This window comes from Sapajus apella, unplaced genomic scaffold, assembly GCF_009761245.1.
Source record: "Sapajus apella isolate SASKATOON/1434 unplaced genomic scaffold, GSC_monkey_1.0 scaffold84, whole genome shotgun sequence".
Classification (NCBI taxonomy): Eukaryota; Metazoa; Chordata; class Mammalia; order Primates; family Cebidae; genus Sapajus; species Sapajus apella.
In genome coordinates this window covers 781,824-795,581 of record NW_022437024.1, presented here as the reverse complement: position 1 = coordinate 795,581, position 13,758 = coordinate 781,824, and the positions used below count along the sequence as shown (strand labels likewise).

At 46.0% G+C, this 13,758-nt stretch overlaps 2 pseudogenes across 1 annotated transcript; one reads left to right on the top strand and one right to left on the bottom strand.

Annotated features, from left to right (window-relative positions):
- The first annotated feature begins 4,551 nt into the window (after window positions 1-4,551).
- On the top strand, window positions 4,552-7,370 carry LOC116533796 (annotated as a pseudogene).
- Window positions 7,371-11,971: 4,601 nt separating this feature from the next.
- On the bottom strand, window positions 11,972-13,066 carry LOC116533795 (annotated as a pseudogene). Its single transcript, XR_004261452.1, has one exon. The product of XR_004261452.1 is annotated as an NEDD8-conjugating enzyme UBE2F pseudogene (transcript).
- Window positions 13,067-13,758: the final 692 nt, after the last annotated feature.

Below are 13,758 nucleotides of genomic sequence, written 5' to 3'. Positions count from 1 at the left end.
TGTGGTGGCTCATGCCTGTAATCCCAGCACTTTGGAAGGCCAAGGCAGGTGGACCACGTGAGGTTAGGAGTTCAAGGCCAGCCTGACCAACATGGAGAAACCCTGTCTCCACTAAAAGTACAAAATTATCCGGGCGTGGTGGCGCATGCCTGTAACCCCAGCTACTCCGGAGGCTGAGGCAGGGGAATCACTTGAACCCTGGAGGCAGACGTTGGCGTTAGGCTGGGACCTTCCCATTGCCCCCCAGCCTGGGTGACAGAGTAAACCTCCAAAAAAAAAAAAAATAGCTACTCTTAGGCACAATGCCTCACGTCTGTAATCCCAGCCCTTTGGGAGACTGAGGTGGGAGGATCACTTGAACCCAGGAGGTCAAGGCTGCAGTGAACCATGATCATGCCACTGCACTCAAGCCTGGCCAACAGAGCAAGAGCCCATCTCAAGAAAAAAAAAAAGCTGCTCTTAAAAAACCTGAGGACTCCTGGATGAGTACTGCTATGAGCTTGTTTCTCAATTACCCCTGGCCTGAGTGAGGGACCTTCGGAACTCTTTGGCTCCCACACTGTGTTGGGCACTACTGGTCACCTACCCAGCAGCCAGCCCCAGTCCCACCTCTGCCTCATTTGTTACAGGTAGGAGGTTCCAGGTTCAGGGATGAGCCTGTGACCCAGTTTTAGCTGAAAGGAAACCTACTAGGGGCTTCTAGGAGATATTTTCCTGCTTGTAAAGAGAAGGCTGCACAAGGAGAAAAACACTTTTGCCCACGTCCCCTTATTTCATGCTTGGGATGCTGATGATGTGAGAACTTGGTCCTTAAGCTATGGCGGCCTCCCTGCCATGATGGGGGGAGAAGGCACTGCCACACTGAGTGTGGCAGTGGGTACGGGAAGAGTCTGGTCTGGGAAGCCTTGGTTAATTGACAGGACTAACCCTGGAACTACCAACTTGTAATAATAAATCTCTAATATTTGTACCACTTTTAGTAGAGTATTCTATGATTTATTACTTATTGACTGCAAACACTTAGAAAGTACTTACGCTATATGCCAGGTTCACTTTTACGTAAACTAACTCATTTCAATCCTACGACAACCTTTTGAAGAATTTTAATCCTTATTTTGCAGATGAGGAAACTGAGGCACAGAGAAGTTTAAAGGCCTTGCTGGAGGTCATTTGCCCAGATAGCCTAGCTCCAGAGTTGCCACTTTTTACATTCTTATAACTGGAATGATACATGGTGTAACCAAAAAGAAGTTGGCAGTAGATTGGAAATGTTCTAGAAAGCTTTTTGTTGTTGTTGTTTGAGACAGAGTCTTGCTTTGTCGCCCAGGCTGGAGTGCAGTGGTGCAAACACAGCTTACTGCAGCCCCCACCTCCCGAGCTCAAGTGATCCTCCTTGCTCAGACCCCCTGTAGTTGGGACTACAGGCGTGTGCCAACATGCCCAGCTAATTTTTTTTTTTCATCAGGAGATTCTTAGGAGAGTTTTATTCATTCATTGATCCGGTATTTATAGGGACTAGAGGGGTCATGCTGTGCTCAGCCCAGAGGCAGCTGCCACACCTGCCAGCAACCCCGCCTCAACTCAAAATATAAAAATCTGCCGGGTATGGTGGCATGAGCCTATAATCCCAGCTACTCGAGAGGCTGAGGCAGAAGAATACTTGAACCCAGGAAGTGGAGGTTGTGGTGAGCTCAGATTGTACCACTGCACTCCAGCCTGGGCAACTAAGTGAAACTCCATCTCAAAAAAAAAAAAAGGTGCTCTAAACATTACTTTAATTAAAAATTAACCAGCCAGGCACAGTGACTTATGCCTGTAATCTCAGCACTTTGGGAAGCCAAGGTGGGCATATTGCTTGAGCCCAGGAGTTTAAGACCAGCCTGGGCAACACAGGGAGACCCTGTCTCTACAAAAAATATGAAAATTAGCCAGGTGTGGTGTCTCATGCCTATAGTCCCAGCTACTTGGGGGCCTGAGGTGGGAGAATCACCTGGTTCCAGGGAGGTAGAGGCTTCAGTAAGCTGTGGTCATGCCACTACACTTCAGCCTAAGCAGCAGAGTGATACCCTAGCTAAAATAAAATAAAAGGAAAGAAAGAAAGAGAACAAAAAAATGTAAGAATACAAACAAAAGCACATTCTGTCAGCTCATCCTCTCTATGGGCAAAGGAAACTATACTATCTGAACCGAAGGGTGAGAAATAAAGAAAATCAAAATACTTATCTACCCATCCCTCTGCACATGGTCTTAGTTAAAGTAAGAGTATATACTTCATTACTGTGCACCTGGATTTTATCTCATTCTGCTAAAATATGCAGAAGCACATCAGTGGGGTCACTTTCACTTCATGATATAGAAGCTGTTCTGTATGCAGCCAAATCACATTACTGACCATTGCCAAAAGAAATGACCTTCAATGAACAGGTTAGAAAATTCACTCATGATCACTTATTGAATGCCCGCTATGTGCCAGACACACCGTTAAGCATGGGGGAATCAGAGAAGTGTTGCTCTCTAATGTGTCCCAGTCTAGCGGGGTAATATATAACCTGATACATTAGAAGATTCCATGGAAGTGTTTCACTAATGGTATAAATCATGAGCTACGTCAGAAACCCAGGAGGAATTGGTACCTCTCCTGGGAGAGTGTGGAGAGACTCTGGTAGAGGTGATGTGTGAGTGTGGTCTTGAAGGATGAGCGGAAATTTGCCAAGTGAACAAGGGGAAAGGCATTTACAAGCAGAGGGAATAGGATGGCTTGTCAAAGTGTCTGGCAATACTGAGAGATGTTGCAAAGGGTGGTGTAGCTGCAGCCCAGGTTTCACAGGACAGAGGTAGAATGCAGTGTGGTTAGGTTGGGGCTAGTGCATGGGGAGCCTTGGTACGCCTGCCACATGCAACTGGTAATCATCCCTAGAGGTACTGGGGGCACAGAGTGTCATGCGTGGAATTACATGTGCTATGTGTTGTGCTTTTAATGTCACTTGAAGTCGTAAGGAGGAACTATGTGATGTGGGAGCAGAGCAAGGAGAAGCAAGTTAGGGAGACCCAACAGGAGGCAAGAGTGGGAACGGCTGACTTTGAGAGGCACCTTTGAAAGAGACTAGATAGCATTTGGTAGACGTTGGATGTGGAGGGGTGAGGCAGCAGGAGAAACAGGGTATGACTTTGAAGTTGCTCAATACAGAGATTGAGTGGCTGGCGGAACTCTTAACCCAGATGACATGACATGGCACAGGATGGGTTCTCTGCTCCAGCGTGTCCCTGAGGAGTCATTCTTAACTTTGGCACAGGTGATCAGCAGCTGGGAAAGTGGGTGAAGCCCACCTCAGAATGAGACCACTGACCTCTTCACTTCCACGCTTTTGGCTCAAGGTATCATTCAGCTCAACACCATTTAAAAACTATCTAGGCCAGGCATGATGGCTCACACCTGTAATCCCAGCATTTTGGAGGCTGAGGCAAGTAGATCACTTGAAGTCAGGAGTTCAAGGCCAGCCTGGCCAACACGGTGAAACCCTGTCTCTACCAAAAATACAAAAATTAGCTGGGCATGGTGGTGAGTGCCTGTAATCCCAGCTACTCGGTAGGCAGAGGCAGAAGAATTACTTGAACCCAAGGAGGCAGAGGTTACAGTGAGCCAAGATTGTGCCACTGCACTCCAATCTGGGCAACAGAGCAAGACTCCATCTAAATAAATAAATAAACAAACTATCTAGGGGCCAGGAGAGAAAGACTCCATCTAAATAAATAAATAATTAATAAGCTCTCTCGGGGCTGGGCGTGTTGGCTCACGCCTGCAATCCCAACACTTTGGGAGGCCAAGGCAGGCAGATCACCTGAAGCCTGGAGTTCAAGATCAGCCTGGCCAACATGGTGAAACCCCATCTCATCTGCTAAAAATACAAAATTAGCTGGGCATGGTGGTGCCCTTCCATAATCCCAGCTAGTCAGGAGGCTGAGGCAGGAGAAATGCTTGGACCCGGGAGGTGGAGGTTGCAGTGAGCTAAGACTGCACCATTGTGCGCCAGCCTAGGTGACAAGAGCAAAACTCTGTCTCAAAATAAATAAATAAATATAAATAAAAGCTATCTAGGGCCAAGCATGGTGGCGCATGCCTGTAATCCCAGCACTTCAGGAGGGTGAAATGGGCAGATCGCTTGAGGTCAGGAGTTCAACCAGCCTGGCCAACACGGCAAAATCCCATATCTACAAAAATACAAAAATTAGGCCGGGCACAGTGGCTCACACCTGTAATCTCAGCACTTTGGGAGGCTGAAGTGGGCAGATAACTTCAGGTCAGGAGTTTGAGACCAGCCTGGCCAACATGGTAAAACTCTATCTCTACTAAAAATACAAAAATTAGCTGGGCATGGTGGCACACGCCTGTGATCCCAGTTACTTAGGAAGCTGAGGCAGGAGAATCGCTTGAACCTGGGAGGCAGAGGCTACAGTGAGCTGAGATGGCACCACTGCACTCCAGCCTGGGTGACAGAGCGGGATTCCACCTCAAAAAAAAAAAAAAAAGAAAAAAGAGCTGTGTGTGGGCTGAGGGTCCCCAGGGGTGGTGGGGGCTCTTGGTGGGGGCAGCAGGCAGGAGGACCTGTAGATGGCGCTGAGGGGGCTGCCCCGCGGGAAGATGAATAAGGGCTAGCTGGAGCTGGAGAGTGACCTGGGCCACTTCACCATACCGGTGGAAGATTCTGGCGTCAAAGGGGTACAAATAGAGGAGATCTACGACCTTCAGAGCAAATGCCGGGGCCCTATGTATGGATTTATCCTTCTGTTCAAATGGATCAAAGAGCGCCGGTCCCCGTGAAAGGTCTTTACATTAGTGGATGATACGTCCATCATTGATGATGATATCGTGAATAATGTTCTTTGCCCACCAGCTGATACCAAACTCTGGTACCACTCACGCCTTGCTGAGCGTGCTCCTGAACTGCAGCAACCTGGACATGGGACCCTCCCTGAGGCGCATGAAAGGCTTCACCAAACGCTTCAGCCCTGAGAGCAAAGGATATGCACTTGATAATGCCCCAGGGTTAGCCAAGGCACATAATAGCCATACCAGGCCCCAGTCCGTGCCACCTCCCTGAGAAGCAGAATGGCCTTAGTGCAATGAAGACCATGGAGCCATTCCACTTTGTCAGCCATGTGCCTAGCACAGGCCGGCTCTTTTAGCTGGATGGGCTAAAGTTCCACCCCATTGACCACGGGCCTTGGGGGGAGGATGAGGAGTGAACAGACAAGACCTGGAAGGTCATCATGGCGCATATCAGCCTTGCCACGGCAGGGGAGCCCTACCACGACACCATCCACTTCAACCTGATGGCAGTGGTGCCGACCACAGGATCAAATATGAGGCCAGGCTGCGGGTGCTGAAGGTGAACCACAGACAGTACTAGAGACTCTGCAGCAGCTGATAAGACTGACACAGCCAGAGCCAATTCAGACCCACAGGTCTCAAGAGTCACAGCTGCCTGAGGAGTCCAAGCCAGCCAGCAGCAAGTCCCTGCTGGTGCTCGAGGCAAACAGGGCCCCTGCAGCCTCTGAGGGCACCCTCACAGATGGTGCAGAGGAGGCGGCTGCTTCATGTGCACAGTCCCCAACCCACAGTTCTCCCAGCAAACACAAGATGGTGGTGAAGTCTCCAGGCAGCAGCCTCAGTGGGATTGGGTTTCCCCCAACCCCACTCCCATTGTCCAGCTGCTGCTAGCTTTTCTAGACAATCGTAAGTATGCCAAGTCCCCCATGCAGGAGGAAGACCTGGCAGCAGGTGGGGGCCACAGTGGATTTCCAGTCCGCCCACCCCAGCAGTACTCACATGACGAGGATGACTGAGGATGATTGGAAGGATGACGTGCAGAACCCCAACTCTGCCATTAGGTATAAGTGGAAGGGAACAGGGAAGCCAGGGGCACTGAGCCGTTCTGCTGAAGGGCAGCTGTCAGTGTTGCAGCTCAACACCATTAGCATCTTGGCTGAGAAGCTCAAAGAGCCCCAGCAGGACCTCTCAATTCCTCTGTCCATCAAGACTAGCAGCGGGGCTGGGAGTCCGGCAGTGGCAGTGCCCACACGCTTGCAGCCCTCACCCACCCCCAGCAATAAGAGTTTGGACACAGCCTCCGAGATTGGCAGTGCTTCCAACTCACCACTGCACTCGCCCATCCACTCGGTCAACCTGACACGGGCCTCCAGCCCTGTCACCTCCCACATCTCCAAGGTGCTTTTTGGAGAGGATGACAGCCTGCTGCATGTTGACTGCATAGGCTACAGCCGTGCTGTCTGCAATCTGGGTCCTGTCATCACCACAGGCCTCCTGCACCTGGCTGGGGTGGGTGCTGAGTTTCCTGTCACTGGCAGAGGGTGGGAAGGGTTCCTCATCCTCCATCAGACCGATCCACGGCAGCCAGCAGTCTAGCAGCCCAGTGGAGAAGGAAATTGTGGAAGCCACGGATGGCAGAGAGAAGACAGGGCTGGTGAGGCCTGGAGAGCCCTGGGTGGGGAGAAGTACTCACTCACAGAGCTGCTGGCACTGCTGAAGTGTGTGGAGGCTGAGATTGCAAACTACGAGGCGCGCCTCAAAGAAGAGGTGGAGAAGAGGAAGAAGCTCAAGACTGATGATCAGAGAAGGACCCACGACTACGATGAGTCCATCTGTACCTTCATCTCCATGCTGGCCCAGGAAGGCATGCTTGCCAACCTAGTGGAGCAGAACATCTAGGTGCAGCAGTGCCAAGGGGTCAGCATCAGCCAGCTCCACAAGCAGCAGAAGCCTGACCCGCAGAAACGCTCTCGCTCCTACAAAGCCAAGCACCAGGGAGGACTGCTGGCCCTGACTGCAGCCCACTCTTGCCACGTGGCCCTCACCAGGGTCCCTCCCTGTTCCACTTCCCCTTTTCCTAGTATTACTGAATAGTTCCAGCCAGAGAACCCAGGCCCGGGGAATGGGAGGAACCAAGAGAGATTCCCTGCACAGTGCCCTGAGGCCTGGCACAGGGCAGATCAGCCCCGTTGTGCTCAGGAGGCAGCATCTGGAGTTGGGGCACAGCGGGGTACTGCAGCTTCCTCCAGAGCCAGCTGTGGAGCAGCAGGACCTGGCCCTTCTGCCTGGACAGCAGAATATACATTTTACCTACCAGAGACATCTATTTTTCTGGGCTCCAACCCATCTTGCCACCATAGGTTCCTTCCTGACTGTGCTTTCTCTCCTAGCAGCTGTCCTGGTGGGCCCAGGTCCTTGTATCATGCCAGGGTCACAACTACAGGGTCCCAGCTGGGGGCCTGGGTGGGCACCGGGCCTTGCTGTCCTAGCCCCAGCCACCAGCCTGTCCCTGTTGTAAGGAAGACAAGCCTACTCTTCATCCCTCTTAAGGTTCTGAAGGAATCGTCACACTGTCTTCCACAAAGGTTGAACTAATTTACACCCCCACTAACAGTGTAAAAGTGTTCCTGTTTCTCCACATCCTCTCCAGCATCTGTTGTCTCCAGATTTTTTAATGATGCCATTCCAACTGGCATGAGATGGTATCTCAATGTGGTTTTGATTTACATTTCTCTAATGACCAGTGTTGATGGGCATTTTTTCATATGTTTGTTGGCCTCATATATGTCTTCTTTTGAAAAATGTCTGTTCATATCCTTCACCCACTTTTGAATGGGTTTGTTTGTTTTTTTCTTGTAAATCTGTTTTAGTTCTTTGTAGATTATGGATATTAGCCTTTTGTCAGATGGGTAGATTGCAAAAATTTTTTCCCATTCTGTTGGTTGCTGGTTCACTCTAATGATTGTTTCTTTTGCTATGCAGAAGAAGCTCTGGAGTTTAATTAGATCCCATTTGTCTATTTTGGCTTTTGTTGCCAATGCTTTTGGTGTTTTAGTCATGAAGTCCTTGCCTATGCCTATGTCCTGAATGGTTTTGCCTAGGTTTTCTTCTAGGGTTTTTATGGTGTAGGTCTTATGTTTAAGTCTTTAATCTATCTGGAGTTAATTTTAGTGTAAGGTGTCAGGAAGGGGTCCAGTTTCTGCTTTCTGCACATGGCTAGCCAGTTTTCCCAACACCATTTATTAAACAGGGAATCCTTTCCCCATTGCTTGTTTTTCTTAGGTTTGTCCAAGATCAGATGGTTGTAGACGTGTGGCATTGACTCCAAGGCCTCTGTTCTGTTCCATTGCTCTATATCTCTGTTTTGGTACCAGTACCATGCTGTTTTGATTACTGTAGCCTTATAGTATAGTTTGAAGTCAGGTAGTTTGATGCCTCCAGCTTTGTTCTTTTTGCTGAGAGTTGCCTTGGCTATGTGGGCTCTCTTTTGATTCCATATGAGGTTTAAGGTGTTTTTTTCCAGTTCTGTGAAGAGGGTCATTGGTAGCTTTATGGGGATAACGTTGAATCTATAAATTACTTTAGGCAGTATGGCCATTTTCACAATATTGATTCCTCCTAACCATGCGCATGGAATGTTTTCCCATCTGTTTGTGTCCTCTCTGATTTCCTTGAGCAGTGGTTTGTAGTTCTCCTTGAAGAGGTCCTTTACCTCCTCTGTTAGTTGTATTCCTAGGTATTTTATTCTCTTTGTAGCAATTGTGAATGGCAGTTCGCTCTTGATTTGGCTCTCTTTAAGTCTGCTATTGGTGTATAGGAATGCTTGTGATTTCTGCACATTGATTTTGTATCCTGAGACTTTGTTGAAGTTGCTTATCAGTTTAAGGAGATTTTGGGCTGAGACGATGCAGTCTTCTAAATATACAATCATGTTGTCTGCAAACAGAGACAATTTGACTTCCTCCTTTCCTAATTAAATACCCTTTACTTTTTTTTCTTCCCTGTTGCTCTGGCTAGAACTTCCAATACTGTATCGAATAGGAATGGTGAGAGAGGGCATCCTTGTCTAGTGCCAGATTTCAAAGGGAATGCTTCCAGTTTTTGCCCATTCAGTATGATATTGGCTGTGGGTTTGATGTAAATAGCTTTTATTATTTTGAGATACATTCTATCAATACCTAGTTTATTGAGAGTTTTTAGAATAAAACACTGTTGAATTTTGTCAAAAGCCTTCTCTGCATCTATTGAGATAATCATGTGGTTTTTGTCTTTGGTTCTGTTTATGTGGTGAACTACGTTAGACTTGCGTATGTTGAACCAGACTTGCATCCCCGGGATGAAGCCTACTTGATGGATAAGCTTTTCGATGTGCTGTTGCAATCAGTTTGCCAGTATCTTACTGAAAATTTTTGCATCTATGTTCATCATGGATATTGGCCTGAAGTTTTCTTTTCTGGTTGAGTCTCTGCTGGGTTTTGGTATCAAGACGATGTTGGTTTCATAAAATGATTTGGGAAGGATTCCCTCTTTTGGATTGTTTGGAATAGTTTTAGAAGGAGTGATACCATCTCCTCTTTGTATGTCTGGTAGAATTCAGCTGTGAGCCCATCTGGACTTGGGTTTTTTTTGTTTTGTAGGCTATTAATTGCTGCCTCAACTTCAGCCCTTGTTATTGGTCTATTCAGAGTTTAGACTTCTTCCTGGTTTAGGCTTGGGAGGGTGCAAATGTCCAGGAATGTATCCATTTCTTCCAGGTTTACTGGTTTATGTGCATAAAGTTGTTTGTAGTAATCTCTGATGGTGATTTGTATTTCTGTGGAATCTGTGGTGATATCCCCTTTATCATTTTTTATTGCATCAATTTGATTATTCTCTCTTTTCTTTTTTATTAATTTGGCTAGTGGTCTATTTTGTTGATCTTTTCAAAAAACCAGGTCCTAGATTTATTAATTTTTTGAAAGGTTTTTTTGTGTCTCTATCTCCTTCAGTTCTGCTCTGATCTTAGTTATTTCTTGTCTTCTGCTAGCTTTTGAGGTTTTTTTTTTTTTTGTTTTTTTTTTTTAATCTTGCTCCTCTAGCTCTTTCAATTTTGGTTATAGGGCGTCGATTTTAGATATTTCCTTACTTCTCATGTGGGCATTTATTGCTATAAATTTTCCTCTAGGCACTGCTTTAAATGTGTCCCAGAGGCTCTGGTACATTGTGTCTTCATTCTCATTGGTTTTGAAGAACATCTTTATTTCTGCCTTCATTTCATTGTTTATCTAGTCAACATTCAAGAGCCAGTTTTTCAGTTTCCATCAAGTTGTGTGGTTCTGAGTTAGTTTCTTAATTCTGAGCTCTAATTTGATTGCGCTGTGGTCTGAGAGACTGTTTGTTATGATTTCCATTCTTTTGCATTTGCTGAGGAGTGATTTACTTCCAATTATGTGGTCAATTTTAGAGCAGGTGTGATGTGGTGCTAAGAAGAATGTTTACTCTTTGGATTTGGGGTGGAGAGTTCTGTAAATATCTATTAGGTTTGCTTGGTCCAGATCTGAGTTCAAGTCCTGGATATCCTTGTTAATTTTCTGTCTGGTTGATCTGTCTAATATTGACAGTAGAGTGTTAAAGTCTCCCACTATTATTGTGTGGGAGTCTAAGTCTCTTTATAGGTCACTAAGAACTTGCTTTATGTATCTGGGTGCCCCTGTATTAGGTGTGTATATATTTAGGATTATTAACTCTTCTTGTTGCATTGATCCTTTTACCATTATGTAATGCCCTTCTTTGTCTCTTTTGATCTTTGTTGGTTTAAAATCGATTTTATCAGAGACCAGGATGGCAACGCCTGCTTTTTTTTTGCTCTCCATTTGCTTGGTAAATCTTCCTCCATCCCTTTATTTTGAGCCTATGTGTATCCTTGCACGTGAGATGGGTTTCTTGGATACAGCACACTGATGGGTTTTGACTTTTTATCCAATTTGCCAGTCTGTGTCTTTTGATTGGGTCATTTAGCCCATTTACATTTAAGGTTAATATTGTTATGTGTAAATTTGGTCCTGCCATTTTGATGCTAGCTGGTTGTTTTGTCCATTAGTTGATGCAGTTTCTTCATTGTGTCAATGCTCTTTACCATTTGGTACATTTTTGGAGTGGCTGGTACTGTTTGTTCTTTTCTATGTTTAGTGCTTCTTTCAGGAGCTCTTGCAAAGCAGGCCTGGTGGTGATGAAATCTCTGAGCAATTGCTTGTTCATAAAGGATTTTATTTCTCTAATGAAGCATAGCTTGGCTGGATATGAAATTCTAGGTTGAAAGTTCTTTTCTTTAAGGATGTTGAATATTGGCCCCCACTCTCTTCTGGCTTATAGGGTTTCTGCCAAAATATCTGCTGTGAGTCTGATGGGCTTCCCTTTGTGGGTAACCCAACCTTTCTCTCTAGCTGCCCTTAGCATTTTTTCTTCATTTCAACCCTGGTGAATCTGACAATTATGTGTCTTGGGGTTGCTCTTTGTGGTGTTCTCTGTATTTCCTGGACTTGAATGTTGGCCTGCCTTGCCAGGTTGGGGAAGTTCTCCTGGATAATATCGTGAAGAGTGTTTTCTAGCTTGGATTCATTCTCTTCATCACATTCAGGTACACCTATCAAACGTAGATTAGGTCTTTTCACATAATCCCATATTTCTTGGAGGCTTTGTTCATTTCTTTTTACTCTTTTTTCTCTAATCTTGCCTTCTTGTTTTATTTCATTGAGTTGATCTTCTATCTCTGATATCCTTTCTTCTGCTTGGTCGATTCAACTATTGAAACTTGTGTATGCTTTGCGAAGTTCTCATGTTTTTCAGCTCCATCAGTTCATTTATATTCTTCTCTAAGCTGTTTATTCTCATTAGCATTTTGTCATACCTTTTCTCAAGGTTCTGAGTTTCTTTGCATTGGGTTAGAACATGTTCTTTTTTTTTTTAAGAATTTATTTATTTTTATTTATATTTATTTATTTATTTTTTGTACAAATTACAAATCTGTTCCAAAATATACTTACATTAAATAAAATGTGCATTTCAATAAGAGATCTACAGTGAATGACTATGCATTCTGGGAAGCTTCACAACATCTAGGCAGGGCCAACATTCATGAAAGAAGCTAAGAGATTTTGCATCCAATCACAGTTTGTAGTGGGTATCTTATTGCCAATCTGCAAGTTACATGGAACACATCATTAGCATCACTTGTGCAGAAAACCAATTTTGTTGGGGAAAAGGGAAAGCAAGCTCTGGCCTCAATTTTGAGTTCATTATTACAACTTCTTAAGAATTTCACCAATAGCCTATACAGTACAAGTTCAAAAAAGTAAACATGTTAAGGTAAGCAGACAACTCTTCAGAAGCCCAAACACATTTTCTTGCTGTATTTATGTTCAATTCTCCATCTACAATGCGCAGTCATGAAGATGGTCTTCTTCAGGGCAACATGGTCACAGGACTGGGGCAATCCAGGGGACTGAGAGGGAGCATGAGGACGGGAGAGGGGGCTGCCTCCTGCTGTTTCACATGAGAGACAAACTGTAACACAGTCCATGGGCCTGCAGTCGTCCCCTTTTATCATCTGGCATAACGTTTGATGTAGTCATCCACTTTATTCCGGAAGTCTTCCTTGTCCCGCAAATGATGTTCTGCAGCTTCAATATTCAGTGGATCATCAAAATTCAAAAGATCAGCAAACAAAGAGTTTAATCCCCAAACAACATCCTTTAATGTTCTTGTGGGAGCCCAGCCAGTGAGGTCAATTGAATGTTCTCTCAGTAAACTCAGACATATTTCCCCTGTCTCTGTGATGTTGGGGTGCCAGATCTTGGTCAGGCATTTCACTTTGGGAGGCACCACGTTGTACGCATCGGGAACTTCAGTTTCAAACTGAAATTTTCCACCCTGGTAGTAACCCTCATCTGGGGTTACTGTTAGCTGAAAACAATGAAGCTTGTTTGGATCAGGAAAATGCACTTTACATGTACAAGGTAAATTAGCTTCAAGTTCTGCAACCTCTTTAACAAGCAATTTGTCTCTCACAGAAACCCTCCTAGTGGAGTCTGACGCTGTGGCTGCCGTCCGGCACCCTTTGAGACCATCGTCGCACTTCAGTTTGCTTGCTAGTGTTAGCATTACTGCTGCCTTTACCCTGGGCTCCCCGAGACAGGCGAGGCAGGCCCGGTGACCAACACCATGCCCGGCCAGGGCAGCTGCTGCGAGATGCGGCCCCTCACAGCCCTATTTATTTTTTTTTGAGTAGAGTCTCACTCTGTCGCCAGGCGCCAGGCTGGAGTGCAGTGGCACAATCTCAGCTCACTGCAACCTTCACCTCCTGGGTTCAAGCAATTCTCCTGCCTCAGCCTCCTGAGTAGCTGGGACTATAGGTGCACACCACCATGCCCAGCTAATTTTTGTATTTTTAGTAGAGACAGGGTTTCACCATGTTGGCCAGAATAGTCTCGATGGCTTGACCTTGTGATCCGCCTGCCTTGGCCTCCCAAAGTGCTGGGATTACAGGCTTGAGCCACTGTGCCTGGCTTAGAACATGTTCTTTTAGCTCAGATAAGTTTGTTATTACCCACTTTCTGAAGCCTGTTTCTGTCAATTCATCAGAGTCATTCTCCATCCAGCCTTGATCCCTTGCTGGTGAGGAGCCGTGATTCCTTGGAGAAGGAGAAGCGTTCTGGTTTTGGGTGTTTTCATCCTTTTTGCGCTGGTTTCTTCCCATCTTTGTGGATTTATCTACCTGTGGTCTTTGTAGTTGGTGACTTTCGGATGGGGTCTCTGAGTGGACGTCCTTTTTGTTGATGATGAAGTTATTTCTTTCTGTTTTTTAGTTTTCCTTCTAACAGTCAGGCCCCTCTGCTGTAGGACTGCTGGAGGTCCACTCCAGACCCTGCTTTCCTGGGGATCACCTGCGGCGG